We start from the raw sequence: 17124 nt of genomic DNA, 5'->3' as shown, positions 1-17124 counted from the left end.
TTATATTTTCTCAGCTGTCAATGCTGTCATCAGTGATTATATACTGTATGATGGCATTTTTCTTCCTCAGTATGATATTAAGTTCTAATCGGAGTTTTTCAATGATTTGTACCTCTGTCATTTTTCTTCATAAAGTATACACCTAAATTTTAATGAACTGAACAAAGGTTGTGCCTCTTTTATTACTACTACATGGGAAGAAATAAGAGGATTTGGTTTTGGTTGGAAAGGTCGGAAATAATTTCTGGCTACAGTATCCAATCTAATGCCAGTTGATGTTTTTTCCCACAGGAAACCGTTAACTTGTTGACCAGGTATAAAAGGGAAGTTAAACAAAATCAATTCTTTGCAAGGAGCACTGCATTAGATTTACGTATATTAACATCCCAAATGGATTTAATTCTCCCAGAAAAAATAGGCCTTAATTTTTGGTAGTTTCATTCAAACAAAGACCTGGAAGTGACTCCCATGAATATTAACATGCTTTAAATGTTACATATATTGATTTCATACATTTAATTGAGTTTCCCTAACTTTCTCCAAATCTTCTTAAGTCAACAAGCTTGCAGCTTAAAACCAGATGTTTATTTGAAAATCAATTAACTGCAAACCAAGCAGGGTATAAAAGTATGTTCTTCATTCTATATAGTAATGGTATAGGAGTTATGTTACAGAAATAAAAATGTTAATTATGATTTGACCTTCAAAATTATGTTTCTTAGGTTTCTGAGAAAAGCTAAACATGTACCTCAAAAGCTTTTCAAGAAACATGCATAGGTAGTTGAATGATTTATCTGTTTTTGTGATCATTTGCATTTAATTTCCATCCAATGTCTGCATGAATTTATTGTTAGTAATATTTTTATAATCAACATATTTCATAGGAATATTTGCCCAAGAAATGTAGTGCTAATATTTACACCTCACCAGGCAGGAAATGAAGAGCTAGTATATGATTATGCAAAACTCATATTGTAAATACTAACACCTCAATGTTCATAAATTATCTATAAGCAGAGGGTATCTACTGGCTCCCATGTGATCATTAATTTGTGAAAACAACAAAACTCCTCATTAAAAAAAAGAAACAAAGAAAAGGAAACAGAGAAGAAACCATATACTGACTGCTCAGTTCTACTGGTCGATCAGACTCAGAAAAGCTTTATTTACCAGTATTCTTTTTATGAGCATATAAGTAGTGTAGTGTATGCACATGCAGGATTTGCATTTTTTGTCCTCCTAAAAGTCCTTGTTATTTCAGTGGGTAAGAGCTGAAGTATAGTCCAATGGGATGCTTACTGGGAAACAAATGATTAAATATACAGGTAAAAAGCAGACAGATTTTTTTTCCCTCATAACTTTCTGGTCCAATCTAATTTTTGCATGCCCAGAACTTTGATGGTACTTTCAGAGATCCAGTTTTTATTACTTTCTAACTGAATACCATGATACTTGTAGGGTCACAGACTGCCAGGACACGTCCCATCTATTCAGATATGAAACTGGCTATGATCTCCCCAAGGAGTCATCTTCCTAACTGCCCTGTCCTTTCACGGTGAACTGTAGACAGTGTTTTCTTTGTAAGGGTCATATTGTTTCCTATAAAAGTAGCCCATTTTCATCGTCTTACTGCATTTTTATATGTTGTTATTAAAGCCTTTGGTACCAATACAAAGTAGTATGGATTGTCCACTTCCCACATGTTCACCTCAGGGTCACTTTGTTTTTATTGTTCTCATTCAGATATGTCACTTCTGATTATTCTGCTCCCAAATTACATTTTAAAGGCCAATAAGCATGTTCTCTGAGAACTGGAGCTGAAAAAGCTCCTTTAATTCATATCCACACTCAGCCACAGTGCTTTTTTATTGTTTCCTCTTATACCCCCTCAGACTGACATATGTTACTGCCTGCTATGCAATATTAACACTGGGAGGACTAAAGGATTTTTCTGTTTTTCCAAGTTGTGGTTAAAAGCAGGAAAAAAAGGACTGGAGAAAATCACTGCTTGGATTCTCCAAGTCTTGCAAAACTATTTGCTTTGAAGGTGCTTAGGTTGCCTGCAACATCAACATTTAAATACATCATTATTTTTAGTGCTGTCTTCACAATACCTGCAGGAAGCAGTGCTGAGCTGAAAAACTAAGTTGAAGAAGCAGAGTCCATCCCAGGACACACAGGAACAAAACTCCTACAGCAAATGTCCCAGGGTCTCAGCTACTGCGTTTGCTGCTGCTTTCCTTTTCCAAGGTGCTCTGCTAAAAATGCTGTAGTGTTGTAAGCACAAGGGAGAGAAGTCAATCAGATTCCTCCTCTCCGTTGCTGCTCTTAACTTTTCTTTTACCTTTGGCTTTTATTGTCCATGGTTTATTTCCAATTCAGGAGTCTAGCAGAAAGCTGGTCAGAGCATAGAACCATCAAATCATAGAATAGTTTGGGTTGGAAGGGACCTTTAAAGGTCATCTTGTCCAAACCCCCTGCAATGAGCAGGGACATCTTCCACCAGAACAAGTTACTCAGAGCCCCATCCAACCTGACCTTAAGTGTTTCCAGGGATGTGCCAGTATTTCACCACCCTCATCATAAAAAATTTCTTCCTCATATCTTTTTTAAATCTACCATCTTTTAGCATAGGAGTAGAAAGCTACAAATTTAAGTGCTGAGAACTGCTGCTTTAACATGTGCAGCCTCTCTGTTCAGTTCTTTGTTATTTCCTGATATATCTCATTATATCATTTAAGAAACATTAACCAAATCTTCTCGTTGTATCTACGTAGTATGAGTTATTTCAGTAGGGTTTAACTTGGAGACTCTGATGTAGTGAGTATTGTATATTTCACCTCTCTTAATTCTTCAGTTATTCAGTTAAAGGTCTTGCAGCACTTTCCCACTCCTAATTAATCCTTGAGCTATAAGTAGTTCAAGAACAGAGCATCTAATCAGTGCCCTGGTTCCTGGGTCCCACTAGAGACAATCCTTGAAAAATGGTGGCTTGTCCTTAAGTGCCCAGTTCAGCTTAGATTCCGTGGAATTTAGTTGCCAGGTACAAATGTGATGGGATGACAGATACATTTCCCTGTTCATGGTTGCTGATGACCTGTAGATGGAGTATCATTGCCATTCATGCCTTCAGAGCGCCCAGACAGTACAGGAATACACTGAGCATGAAGTCCCCACGCAGCAGGTTCACCAAGGTATCATCCCCCTTACCTAACCAAAAGGGTTTCTGTTGAGAGCTGAATTAATTGGTCTGACATTAAAGCCAAGACAGTAAATCGGCAGTTTCAGCTACAGATGATTCCTGCTGAGCTGAAGGAGGGTTTGCCATATCCCAGCAGAGCAGTTCTTCCTTTCTTTTTGAGCAATGCTTCACTCCGATGCTCCTGCAGTTGCATATATTGTTCATTGCTGGGAGGTACTTTCTTGGCACATTCACAAGTAATGGCAAAAAACTGCAGAAGTAAATTTGCAAGAATGGCTGGCACAGCCCTAGCTTGAGTATCACTTGCTGTCCTTCTTTGGCTTGTGTGGTTCGCAAACTGCTTTACATATCCAGGCTCCAGGAAGAGCGTAACTGTGGAGTTTAATGAGTAGGTTAAATTCACTCATGGTGTCATCTAAACTAGTTCATTTGGAGCTAGAATGGGTATCTCTACATTGCTCTGCCATCTGCATTGTAGTTAGTCATCCAGGCTTCAGATTTTCTTTCCTGAAAGAGAACTGTAGGAGGGGGAAAACTTAATCTAAAAGTGTGTGCGTACCAATTCCTGCGCTAGCTCATTGTCACAATCAGTGCAGAAGGCATCCTCAGGCAACGCTGCTTTTTTTTTTTTTTTGTGATCTACCACAAATGCAGGCCTGAATTTCACTATTTTCCCAGTAAGACTATTCTGTGTTCTCATCTTCTGTCCTCTTCCATGGATAGCCCCTTGCAGCACTGCCATGGACTTCTTTAATAAAGCAGATCTGCTCTCGCCACCACACATAGCGTGCCTTTCACCGTGATGCCTGTAGAGCTGTTACTTTCTCCATGCGTCAGTAATTGCTATAGGTAACAGGAAGGACTATGCCAAGCTGGCAGATTTTCATCACCATCCTCAGAGGAGTCAAGTGTATCATTCCTGTGCTGTGCTTCTTCCCCAAATCAGCCACCTACTCCTCCCACCACAGAGTGCACGCAGAGTTAAACTGCAAATCGCAGGAGGATCTTCATGTCCTTCCACCATTCTTTGCTATACAAAGCTGTTAACTCATTTGCTCCCTGTACTAGGCTTATAAGGAGGTTGACCGTGGGATCTTCTGTTTCTGTAGAAGATTCTTGTCTGATTTTCTACTGAATCTAATCTTTTACCTAATAGAAAGTGGGTCTTGAGCTACTTTTCCAGCTCCTGGAGTTAGTAAGTCAAGTCCTTTATGACTTGGTTTGGATTTGAATATCAACCTTTAGACAAATTTAACTCATTTAAAAGGAAATGGCGTAAAGAAAACAATGGGAAAGCCAGGGTTAAAGGGAAAATGAAAGTCCAGACAACAGCAACAAAAACAAAACCCCAGTTCTGGATGCTGAAATATAACCTCCAAGTTTCTCAGTTCTTTTAACCAGCTGAATCAATCTAAGTAATACAGAAAATCAACATTTTTATGAAGTCTCAAACTGCTCCTGAGATATCCACCAGCTTATAAATGGGCTGCTGTAGTATTCCAGGTTCATGGGGTGCTATAAAAGGCCTTTAAAATCAAATCCAGGCAGCCTCTCCAGAGGCTTTAGGGAAAGTGCCATCTGGCCTTCCTTCCTTGTAGCAGCTCTTCTTCATTACTGATAAGATCGTTCATATTCTTGAGACTATGAAGACACTATTAAGGGACTTTAGCCTTCCTAACTAGCAAAGCAAGTTCTTGTCATTGCCCTTGATCAACTGGGATTGCTCTTGGGATTGCAACTGAGATTGCTCTCTTGGGTGTCCATTCATTCAGGCCTAACCAAATATCCTCTTTATTTTCCTTTTTGCTGTATTTTTTCACACACAGTCCTCGTCCAGAAAGAGGACTTCAGCTGTCACTCTGCACTCAGAGCAAAAAAGATGTCGCTTGAGGAAGCTCTGTAATTCAGAAAAATATTGCAACAGTAATAGCACTTGTACAGTCCTTTATACCTCCAAAGCCGTGTGCCAGCTAATTTATTTATTAATCTAAATATACAGTTTTATTCATTTGTACTTATGAGGATTAATCTTAGAAACTGGAACTATTTAAAAAGTGTTCTTAGATGGAATTGCAAGTGTGCTACATTGAAAGGAAATGAATTTCTCCTTTGCCTTGCTGTGTCAATTAAATTCATTTACATTGTCACTACTGTTTATTTTGCAGTGCATGATGTATTTAGGTTACAGAGTGAAATCTTCTGTCTGACTCAATATGTGGTACTATTTTACCATATATTTACAGAAGAACAAATTCTCATTGGGTTGAGATTACAGACAGCAAAATAACTTGTGAAATCCGTAAATCCTCAGTGGTATCAGCTGGAATTAAAAGTTTGGTAGATCTCTGTACTCAAAAGGTGCAACAACCCCATATCTCACCCTATTGCCCTTCTGAGGCTATAGGTGTTGAAATACCCTGTGGTTACCTTTATCGAATGTAATAAAAAACCTTTACAAGTATGCCTAGCTGATTTTGATTTGAAATAGATAGGTCTTGGAATTAATTAAGCTCATACAGATTTTGTAGCAATTTTTAGCAAGATTAGGGAAGGAAAGCTAAATCAGTACCTTTGCAGGGAGGAAGGTGGGCAATGACCTGGTTAGTGACCTGCAGCCCTTGAGGTTCTGGGTTTTGTCTTGTAAAGGACTCAGGAGAAGCCAGGCTGTTGCAAAATGTTCAGAGTGAGGCACAGAAATGTGTTAAGTCTGAGCTCAAAGGAGAAATAGCTATAAGAAACGAAGTTTTCTTAGATCCCCTGGTCATTGGAGGGTTTATGTTTCTTGTTATTACTGTTCTTCTGGATGTTATTGTCTGAAAAATGCCCAGTCCTTCTTTAAATCCTGCTGGGCTCTTTACTTTAGAGATACTCTCTGACAGTGCCATCAACAGGCTGTCAAACAAAAGTGCCTTTCCTTTAGCCCGTGTAAATCTGGCAGAAATTCACCGAAGGAACTGAAGAGCATAACTGCTAAGTGCAAGGTACTGAATAAACACCTCTTCTGTTTGCACGGTGGCTTCTTAGGCCACATGGCAAAGATTGCTGGTCATCCGTACCATCTGACACAGCCTGGAAATTATCTCTGTTGATGCACATTTATTCACCTGAAACTCTGGGTCCGCACCGTGGAGATGCAATTTTGCTTCACTGGGATGTGAATTTACTAACTAATTTGTGATCTTGGTAGTATCAAATCTGCCCATAGTTACTCTTAATTTGAAGTTTCCTCAGCTGCTTCTTGAGCAGATAAGGTAACTACTCTTCTTATTCCAGCTGAATGCTCTGATTTTTCCCCAAGGATCTATGTGCTTACTTTAGATAACAAATATGATGCCTATGATGTGTAGTCAATGTAGTCTATGTGACTGTGGAAGAAAGTAGTCACGTTTTGGCAGCAAATGGGAACACTTTTGTCTTTTGTTTCATTTTTAGATCGTTTCTAGTTTGCAGCTTGAAGCAAAGAACCTCAAAGTCAATACCAAATGTGTTTGTTACAAATGCCTTAAAAATATCTACTATATATATATGAAGGTATACAGAAATCTGGCAGCCATATGGGATTTTCACACACCTGTCAGTGAAGTGAGTAAGTTTGAATGTGAAATCTTACATTCTGCACCAGAACATATGTAGAGAGCCCCAAGGACATGGGTTGTGTGATGAGTGTATCCATTCACGGAGAAGGTAGCAGTTTCACAGAGCACTACATTGCTGAATATTATGGCAATATTGGCTACAAAATATTCCTAATGGAAAGGTAACATGGAAACCAGGATAACTGATTAAAAATTGCAAGTAAGTGTGAAATGGGGTAGTGATTTTTTTCTTGGAATTGTGGCTCTTGTGTAATACCACAGATTGTGGTTTATGCATGCCACCTACACACAGCTATGAAATATTGCAGTGTCTTACATTATTGTGATATTGGTCAGTTTTATGTGAGCTGAATTTCAGGGTGAATGACATGTTGGTCAAGGAGATTCAGCCAAGTATTGCTTGTGTCTTAATCACACTACATCAAATTATTATAAAGCAGTGTCATGTTTACATAGATTCTTGGGAAGCTTCTTCAAACCTGAATGGTTAAGGCGAAACAAAACAGAAAATTGATGCCATTTAGGGCATTCTGGCACATATGGTTTGAAACTGTCTTTTATGAAAAATAGGTCAGAAAACCCTAATTAGTGCACAAGACAACAAACTGTTGTGCTTGGGCCATTTCAGAGAACCTCCATGATTTGCAAGTGAAATGTGTAAACCCATGAGAATAGAAATTGGCTGTAAAAGCCAAATCCAGTGGCACAGATCTTTTTGCTGCTTCTTAATGAGCTAAGATCTGTCATTTGAAATATTTTCTGTCCATATTGGATTATTCCCAGTCAGCATCACTGGAGAATCCAATTATTGGATCTCAGCTGCCCTTTCCCTCTGAGAAAGACAGAGACATCAAAACCATTACTCTGATATAAACCATTAATCCCTGATATGTCTCCCCTACATTCTGCCACCCAGCGACACACAGCTTTTCCTTCACACAAGCCGCTATAGTAAGAGCCAGTAGCACATGCAGAAACGCTGCTCATGCCTCTGGCCTTTAGTGAATTTTTTTCTCACATAGTGAAGGTGCTGAACACAAAGAGACAAATGAGGAATGGGGAGGGGGGACAAGCAGCTGAGGACGGGAGAAAAGGGATATATATAGGACTTGCTTTTGCTATGCATGAAATGCAACACCCTGTTCCCACATCGTGACGCACATCAGTTGGTCCAGATGGTGAGAAGGGTTGGGTTTCTGCCTGGGGCTGCCGGCGCAGGCTTCATTTGCATTCCTCAGCCCAGTTGTTCATGGAAAAGCATCCGGGCGATGCACAGGTGCTCACACAACTGTGCTCACCTTCCTATGCACAACCTTTCTTCATGGTACCAAACACTGAGAGAGGTTTGCAGGCATGAAGAATGAAAGGAGTTTGATCAAGTTCAGGCTCCAAATGGAGCCTTCCGAGTGTCATCACCAGTGGTGCAGAAATAGAAAATCATCCCAAATAAAGCATTCATTCACACTCTGTGCTGGTACAAATAGACTGGAGTTTGTGTAAAACATATAAAATTTCTGGAGCTGAACTCTGGAAGAGCAGCTTCTGCTCCATCATAAAGGTCTTGCCATAAAAAACCCTTTCCAGTGGCTGTGTATTACCATTACCATAACCAGTTTTGCTTATTAGGGGCTAATTGTGAGTGTTAATTTGTGGCATGTGCCACAATTGTGATTGTTACTACTGCAATTAATCCCATTTGAAAATGTTTAGTTTAATTGATTGTATTGATGGGTCTAAGTTTTAGCTGTTTGATTCTGTTATTTTGCATCTATAAATTTCCTTTAAGAACAATGCAGGCGTAAGTGAAGAGCATTACAAATACATATTTGTAACTTAGACTATATTCTTAAAACCTATCAGCGTTTTTTTAGAGGCTTGTAAAATGTACACATCATTTAACCTATCAAGTATATTGCTTTTAATATTCATTCTGCCTGGAGTAATGTTTTTAGTTTATCCTTGCTAATGTCCATGGGATTTGCCTGAATAATTTCCATTCATGATAGTGGAAGTTACGAACTGCGTGTTAGTCACTAAACAAGAGCTGTGTCTTTAAGAAAGGAAGATTTTATGAAGATTAACCATAAAAACTGCATCTAGAGGAGGTTGAAGCTACATTTACTACTGTATTAAGAAACGTTTAAGTGATGAATTCGTATCAGCAGATGGTTTCTTCTCCAAGTTTTGCTTCTCCCCTAAAGTGCAGTTGATCATTCCACCTTAACAAGGTGCAGTGATTGACAGGTAGAGATGTTGCACAGAGCAGGAGGTGGGAGTGTGCTCTATTGGTTTGTGCTTGTACATCCTGAGCACCAATTACTGTCACTGCTGCCAGCACTGATGTGTTTATCAGGATGAGTTATAGCAGAATATATGTACACAGGCAGTGTGTATGCTGGATGACCACCCCCTGTGATGTAAAATATGAGAGTCTGGGAGCTACCGTTTTATAATTCATCAGGTTCAGCAACTGAATGTTGTTGGTTGGCTTAGTTATAAAGGCAAGTGTGAACTGAACAGCAGACAGGAGCATCTCGCATTAAGAGTCCTGCGAAGCTGCATTTGGTGACTGGGCTCTGCTTTTGTTCAAGTGAATTCAGTCCTCGGTGAGTGATGTGGGTTCTGTTGAGCTAAAGCTGTTATTATATAAGCTGTGGAAACCTGCCTGCTAGTTTTATGTGTATTTTGCTGCTGGAAGTCCTTGTCTGTGGTTGTTTTTAGATTTTGCAATATTTTCAGTTGTGTACGTTACTGGCAAAAATGAGATGAAAAGGAAAATGCAATGATGAATTATTCACTATAGTGCTGCGAGGATCTCTTTTCTAGCTAAAGTTACTTTCCTTTAGTGAGTGTGTTGGGGGGGTTCAAAGAATCTACAAACCAGCAAATCTACCTGTCATTAAATTGCTTTTATTAGCACTTAAAGAGAATGATAGCTGTGGCTTTTGTAACAAGAAGAAGAAAAAGAAAAGGCTAAAATCAGCAGCACTTACAAATTCTTTGCTTTTACGTGCATGTGGCTTTTCAGATGCAGCATCTTTTGTGTGCAGCAAGGGGCTGCAAAGAATTTACATTGTAGAGCTTCTTAATTAGATAATCAGTAAAATGGTAGCCTCTCTCTGTTTTTGTGTGGTAATATGCTCAGTATCACGTTAAAATGAATGATTCCCCATCTTGCATAACAACAGTGCCGAAATACGTGTAAGATGAAAGGCAAAGGGAGACTCTGAAACAAACTGTGGGAAACATGATATAGCACAGCTAGGCAGGGAAAGGTATATTTCCTATAACATATGCATTACTTTTAAAATTCCACTAGGTTTAAATTCTTTGCTCTAATTTTCACTTGCTTCATTATGTCCTCTACATTCTTTCAAGAAGCTCCTTTAATATCTGTCAATATTATCTTGCCAGTAACCTTTAAAGAGTGGTAAAACAGCATATTTTTAATTGCTGCTTTAACCAGAAAGGAGTTGAAAAGCAGAGTTTATGAGATTGAAATATCAGCATTGCTGTACAATACCTGTATCTCTCCTCAGGAGAGGCAGGTGATCATGAGTGACAATTTCACTTTTCCTTTTATCAGTAGCGTATTACCAAAGGGGCAGTTGTTGCTCCTGCCTCTGTGCCATTTGGGGTGTAGGTTTTTAATCTGTGGGTTGGAAAGGCAATGTTGTTTTATCAAATATAAAGAGGGTTTGGCAGAACAGCACCTGTTGTCTTATTGCTGTATTATTAGTAATTGGAGAGAGAAACACTCTCCTCTAGAGACCTCTCCTCTGGTAATAGTCCAAGCTGCTTACTCTGTAGTGATTTAGACTTGCATCGTGCCTTAGTAATAGTCTATTCCATAACTTATATGTGAAGCATTGAAGCTGCAGGACAGATCCTGGATTAATTAATAAGAGGTCTCATTTTAGCATCATTTTTTATTTAAAGAGGAAGGCTATTGGCAAAGTGGCCTTTGCCACAGACTTCCTTTGCAGAACAGATTGGCACTTACTCTTTATAGATCATATATTTGAAAAAAATCAGAATTTCTTGAGATCATTTCCTGGCAGCCTAACCGACTAGAGCCTATTTCTAGGAAAGAGTATATACCTTTCTCAGCAGTGCTTTATTTAAGAGTATTTCACTGCTTTTTAAGCATTCAGATCTATTTTCAGTGACCCCTGTGCTAGCAAATGAGATTTCTTGAAGTGTGAGCTTCTGGCTTTGCAAGTTCTCCTCCTTTCAGAAATCTGTGATACTGCATCCATCTGTCTAGGCATTTATACTGCATGCATCACTATGGTGTAATCTCAGCAATCTGAACATTAACCATGTAAATGTATGTACTGTAGCTGAGGAAGTATAAATTAGGACAGGAAAAGCAACCCTAAAAGGAGAAAGTTATGATATGGGCATATGGCTCTTGTGGGCACCAGAGCTCCAGACTCGCTATTTGTTATAACACAATAAATTAAGCTACCAACTAGTTCAGTCTCCAGGCAGTGGTATGGAGGCTTGGGCACAGATGAGACCAGCTTCTTGAAGTTCAGTCCAGATAAGATCAAGGAAAATAGCCAGAGGATGTGGCAAAAATAACTTAGGCTGGACGCGTGCCTACTGCTCCTTTCTTGGTCATAGCCCAGGAGCGATGCTGAAGGAGAAACAACAGTGACTAAAGAATTGTATTTTAAATCCTCTCTGGTCTGGAGAACACGGTTGTCTTATCTGAAGATGAGTTTGCTACTGTGATCCATGCTTCCCACCTCGCAGCAAGGGACAGCAGTGCTCTCTGTGGAGCACCGTGCCTTAACTACCCTTAGTTACCAGCGCTGGTCCAGGTACAGCTGTCTGTGTGGTCAGTGGCACATCCTGCTGGACATTCACTACACCACAACTCAAAGAAGTACGTTGGCTTTCTATTCATTTCTGAATAGAGATAATATTTTAGGACTGATGCATAGAACTCTCGAGTAGCAGAAATCTGTTCTCCAAGAGGAAATAATCCTCAGCTTTTGCCTTTTGGTTACAGCTGAAGCCAGCCAAGGCACCTATGTTCAGATTATCTTTTGTATAAAATATAGATGGCAGGGGAAAAGCATCTTAGATAAAAGTCCTTAGCTTTGGAATTGGTCTTTTTTTCTTCTTCATTTGGTCTGAAATACCTCAGGTGTACTGACATTCAGGTTTGCAGTGAAGTCCCATGGCAGCTAATGGTCAACATTTTTGGTGAAATAGGGAATTGGACAGCAATTGCTATTTCTCTTTGGAGAGTTATTTTTCACTTTGCATTAAATACAGCTAAAATGTGACTGTGTAGTTGTGCAACCATGCTTTTTGTCTGTGTCAAAAGTGACTGGGGATTGCATCAGGAGTGTGTAAGCTCACATGCTTGTGTGCCTGTAACACTTCTGTTTTCCTCTTTCAGGTGCACACAAACAAATGATGCTTTTAACTAGAGCAATACATTTATAGTACTGGCTCTTGAGTACAGAAAGCTCTAGTGCATAGAATTGAAAACTATTGACTATATACTAAATCTCCTCTTACTTTTTATTGAAGAGACTGATAAAGTGACACTGCATACTATTTTGCAGCATTCTCAGTTGGAAATCAGTAGTCATGATGGGTGTGAAACAAAGCCATACAGACACCGGCAGTCAAAGTAATGTGCTTTCAGGGAGAAGTCGTTCAGTGGAAAAATGGGTTTGAACGATAGGTTAGACGTGTAGTATCCTCAATGTTGAGAATAGAAAATGTAACTTTATGGCAGGGAAGAGACAGAACATAGTAAAGGATGACAATGTGTCAATGAAAAACAGTAAGGTCTTTTGTATATCTGATAGATAGGCAGAGAAGCACCATTTTAAAGGCTAATCAAACAGTGCATGATAGGAACAAATTTGGCAACTGAAGCGGAGAGAAATGGTGTTCATAAACACAGTGTGCCCTTTGATGTTGGTCTGTTCCTTGTGTTGGGAGTGATATACGTGCAAAGGCCTAATCCTGAGGAAGGGATTTGTTTTAGATTTTATATGATTGTACAAGCAGTAGAGGACATTCAAGTTATAAAAACAATTAAAAAGATTCGCTTGGAAGCAAAATACATCTCATAAATGCTAAGTTTAACTCATTTGTGGATGCAGTTGTTTGGTTTGTTTAGTGGTTCTCAGTGTCTTGGCATCTGGATGCATTATGCTAATGTTAAAAAAAAGGGAGGAAAAAGGAGCTTTTAATGTAAGGAGTCTTTTGCCCCTGCCCCTACCATGCTGCCGGATGGTTAAAATGAGGAGCAGATCTGTCTGTCCTTGAAACCTCCCAGCTAAGGAGGTTAATAAAGCCAGTTCTGGAGAATTCAGCACCAAAAATCAGTAGGAGCCAGATGTCAGTTCAGTGAAATAAAGTGATACAAATGCTCTCTTTTTTGCATGGCATTTAATGTGTCTAGATGATCAATGACGTGAACAGTATCAGTCTTTCCAAGAGACAGGCTGCTCATGTCAGCTTTCAATGGAGTTCCTCCACGTTTGCAGGGAACATGCATGCTCATAAGGGTGCTGGTTGCTATGGCTGTGTCACCACCACAGAATAGTTACAATCTATTGTAAGAGAAGCTGCCTGTAAATAGAGGTGTAGGATTCAACTCAAATCCAGAATCAGCTCTAGTAAAGGCTCTACAACTTTGAATCCTGCAGGTGGGTCATTAGATATGTGTCCCAGGAATGAGCTGTGCTGGAAGTCACAGCTCAAGAGGAACACTTTTCATCTTTTCCATACCATGATCTTGGGTAGAAGAGAAAAATTCAGTGCAGACCCTCTTATATAGCCCTATGTGAAAGTGGCTGTAATCCCATCAGATTGTAGGATGAAAGCACTCCTAAATACCTGATGCTTCTCTGGTCCTCACCTTTCTGTCTTGCCTGGAATCCTCAAAGATGGAGAATGTTTGTCATTCCACTTGCCAGTATGCAAACAGGAGTGGTGCTTATCTGTGCAGGTTCATTCATTGCCTCCACAACATTGGTATCCTATCTTTTGTCCTGTGCAAACCTCAGGTTATTAGTTGGTGGCCGAAAGATTAATATTAATACGAATATACAGTTTTTATTTTGTACTACAAGGAAATGCTTATGGCATCTCCATATTTCTACTTGGGAATTACCAGCTCACTCCCCAAAAGTCAGCCTGATAAAACTGCAGATGGAGTCCTCGTTCCCAGAATACTTTCTTGGTGTTAGCAGAAATCTCCTATTATTTTTAGCCAGGTGGGAGTGTAATCTGGATTGACAGCAGTTTTTAAATCCTGAGAGTTAATGTCATCTTCACATCACACTGACCAGTGTATTGTGTTTGAAGAATCTGTAAAGTGACAGAGCAGGACACAGTGTGTCCTTTCTAATTCCTTACTGTACTCCTGATGAGATGTTTCTTGTTTGGAAGACAATAGAAACCCACCACTCTGTAAACACGATTTACAATACTATTTGTGCCAGGTTTTAAAGGAAGGGATTAGTGCACTGGTGTTTGAGCTAAGCAAATGCTAATTTAAGAACCCACTATTATCCCTTTTTTTTTTTTTTTTTTTGTATTGTTGTAATAACCTTTAACATTATGAAATAATAAAGAACTGATTGAACCGTGTTGGGTGCCACCACATGCTGAATCTGAACGAGTGAACTGGCCAAGCAGACTAATCAGTTCACTTTGTCATTTTGTTGGGGTTTTTGTAATTTTATAGCTATTTATTTCTGTATTTTAAGTAAATTGTATACTGGGAAGCATTTTTGCTACCTTCAGTAATATATATAAGTGGAAACAGCATTCAGAGCAGCCAGTAATACTAAGGAGCAAATGTTTCTACCTAGCAGTATCTAAGAAAAGTAATGGAAGTATTACTAAAGAAAATCTCTACTTTATCTCAAAAAACCTACTTGTAGATGTTTTAAGAAAGTATAAACATAAATACTATCACCCTCAGTGTACAATACCTTTTCATGTAAATGGTATTTTATTCTCTGTGTATTTATTTACAGTACTGTTAATCTCATTTTGTCTATAGTAGTGGATCTGTGTCTCCCGCTACCAAAATGTGCCTTGAGAAAGGGGACTATTATCCCAGATGAAAGACTGGGAATAGGCAAAATTATCATCTGCTTAATGTCCCATAGACTATCCTTGCCCTTCTCAGGTGGTGTCCCTGATACATTTTGCATGGAGAAATGAAAGTGTACACTGGCTGCTGCTGGCTTTGGGTTGGACTGTAGTTCAGAAATGCAAGATAAAATTATTAGTAGCTGGTATTAGGAAACTCATCCGTTACCAACAATTGTCTTTATTTCTCCTCTTTGAGGTACAACCACAAGGGTTAAATGACTGAGTGGAATATACCCGTCCAACACAGAGCCAAGTTTCAGAGGAGGGAGAAAGTAGCACTCCTACATACAAAACAAGATTTCCAGGCATGGAATTACTTTATTTCACAATACTTTGCAATTTGTCAGTTAAAACCCCTAAAATTTCTGTAGATGTTCTAAGATGTTCTTGTTTGAGTTGAAGAAATTGTTCTGGAATACTCAATATAGTTTAAATGTTTCCTGTTCATGTTTGGTTTCTTCTATTCCGGTTCAAATTTGATCAGTCTACCATTATAATTCAGAGATGATATAGTTTTACAAGATTCCTGAAACAACTTTGTGGAACAACTCAGATATCTTTGTGATGACAATTGCATATTGGTCTTTTTATGTTGTGCAAATATTTTGCACTCAAATGTCTCCCTTAGGTTTTACTCTTTCATTTCTTGTTACTCGCACCTGATCACTGAAATGATAACACTCGTAGTCATCTTTCTCCTGTCCTTTCAGAGGCATGAATGAATTCTTCTTTGTTTTAATTGAATTCGCTTCTACACATAGGTATTGAATGGTAGTGATATGAAACAGCAAAAATAGAAGGGCTGGAAGGTGGAAAGTAGGAAGGACTGCATATGCTCCATCCCTGGAGGCCAGTGTTCAAGGCCAGCTTGGATGGGGATTTGTTCAGCAACCTGGTCTAGTGGAAGGTGTCCCTGCCATTGGCAGAGAGTTGGAACTGGATGAGGTTTAAGGTGTCTTCTAACCCAAACCACTCTGTGATTCTATGATTCTATGATTTTTATGCATTTTTCTAGTGGAATAACTACGAAGTGCATCTGTAACTTTTAGTTCAGGTTTATCTACCGTTCATAAATTAGTCCAGCTTTTGCCCTACCCTGTTTATGAGACTTAAAATCCAACATTTGACCTCAGTTTTTTGAGATATTTAATATAAAGTGTGAGTCAGTGGTTGCCCAAAGAAGCACCTAAACTTATCAAGACTGAAACACTGAAATCTTCTGTTTCAGTTTATTTTTGATATGCTTGGTTAATAGAGCAAGAAACAAGCTTAGGCTGTAGATGTTCTCTACATGCCTGTCAACCAATTCTTACAAAAATATGTGATCAAGAATTAATGATTTATATTTATCATGGAAGATATTTTTAAGCTTTGAAACATGGAAAGAAAAATGACTAAGATGTCAGCTACCTGGCACGCTTTCTTTTGAATCTGTACAATAATAGTACTTTTATCTTCTGTCCTTCTTTTAGCCCTTATACCTTATCTCAGTGTTAGGTTACTGTACCTGAGATCATAGACTATGCTGAATTTTGGTATAGATAGGAGTTATTTTTAAAATCTGCAATGAAGGCAAAATATACGTGATATTTCATGTCAATGTGGGCTTCAAAGTACCTGAAATATGTCAATTTTTTTCAGTCTTATATGTATGAACAGGTATTTCCTTATTCCTAAAGAGGAAAAAAAAAATAAAAACATAAGAAAAATAAATCCATAGGTAGAAACTGCTGAAAATAGTAAATTGCCCAAAACTGTTATTTGAGGGAGGGGGGAAAGAGAGGCAGGAGGGCCTAATGTTTGAACGTCTGTGCTGAAAAATTGTATCCCTACTGCAAGCTGTATTTAGATTTAAAAGTTGATTTTTTCCATGAGGAAACATATTTTACTTATTTTCCCAGAACAAAATAGGCATGTGAGTTTGACATGCAAGTAAATAGCTTGAATTCACATTTTAAGGTCACTCACTCAAATAATGAAAATTGTAAAGGCCTAAGCACTGATCTGGAAACATTACAGAGCCTGACTGTCATCTTACTTACACCTTTAACATATACCTAAAAACATGCAAATCAAAGACCAGCCTGAGAACACAAATGTGATCAATGTCTGCCTTAACCTCTGGTTGACATCTGTGAGGGCTGACTCAGCCTTTCATCTTCTGGTGGATATGCCTTTTGCTCA

General features: G+C 38.8%; 1 protein-coding gene across 38 annotated transcripts in view; it reads left to right on the top strand.

Moving 5' to 3' along the window:
* DLG2 (discs large MAGUK scaffold protein 2) overlaps positions 1-17124 on the top strand; it is a 997741-nt gene that overhangs the window by 869656 nt on the left and 110961 nt on the right. Inside the window, exon 1 of one of the 38 annotated variants that reach the window (XM_032919717.1) lies at positions 9096-9404. The exons of 35 other annotated variants lie outside the window; for them this stretch is intronic. The gene's annotated coding sequence lies outside the window, so the exon portion shown is untranslated. Of the gene's footprint in view, positions 1-9095; positions 9405-17124 lie in introns of those variants that run through there. 2 more of the 38 variants (XM_030474597.1, XM_030474606.1) reach the window with 2 other exon arrangements.

The sequence above is a fragment of the Strigops habroptila genome, chromosome 2 (assembly GCF_004027225.2).
Source record: "Strigops habroptila isolate Jane chromosome 2, bStrHab1.2.pri, whole genome shotgun sequence".
Taxonomy (NCBI): domain Eukaryota; kingdom Metazoa; phylum Chordata; class Aves; order Psittaciformes; family Psittacidae; genus Strigops; species Strigops habroptila.
The sequence above is the reverse complement of the archived record's forward strand: the minus strand, read 5'-3'. Positions and strand labels throughout refer to the sequence as shown.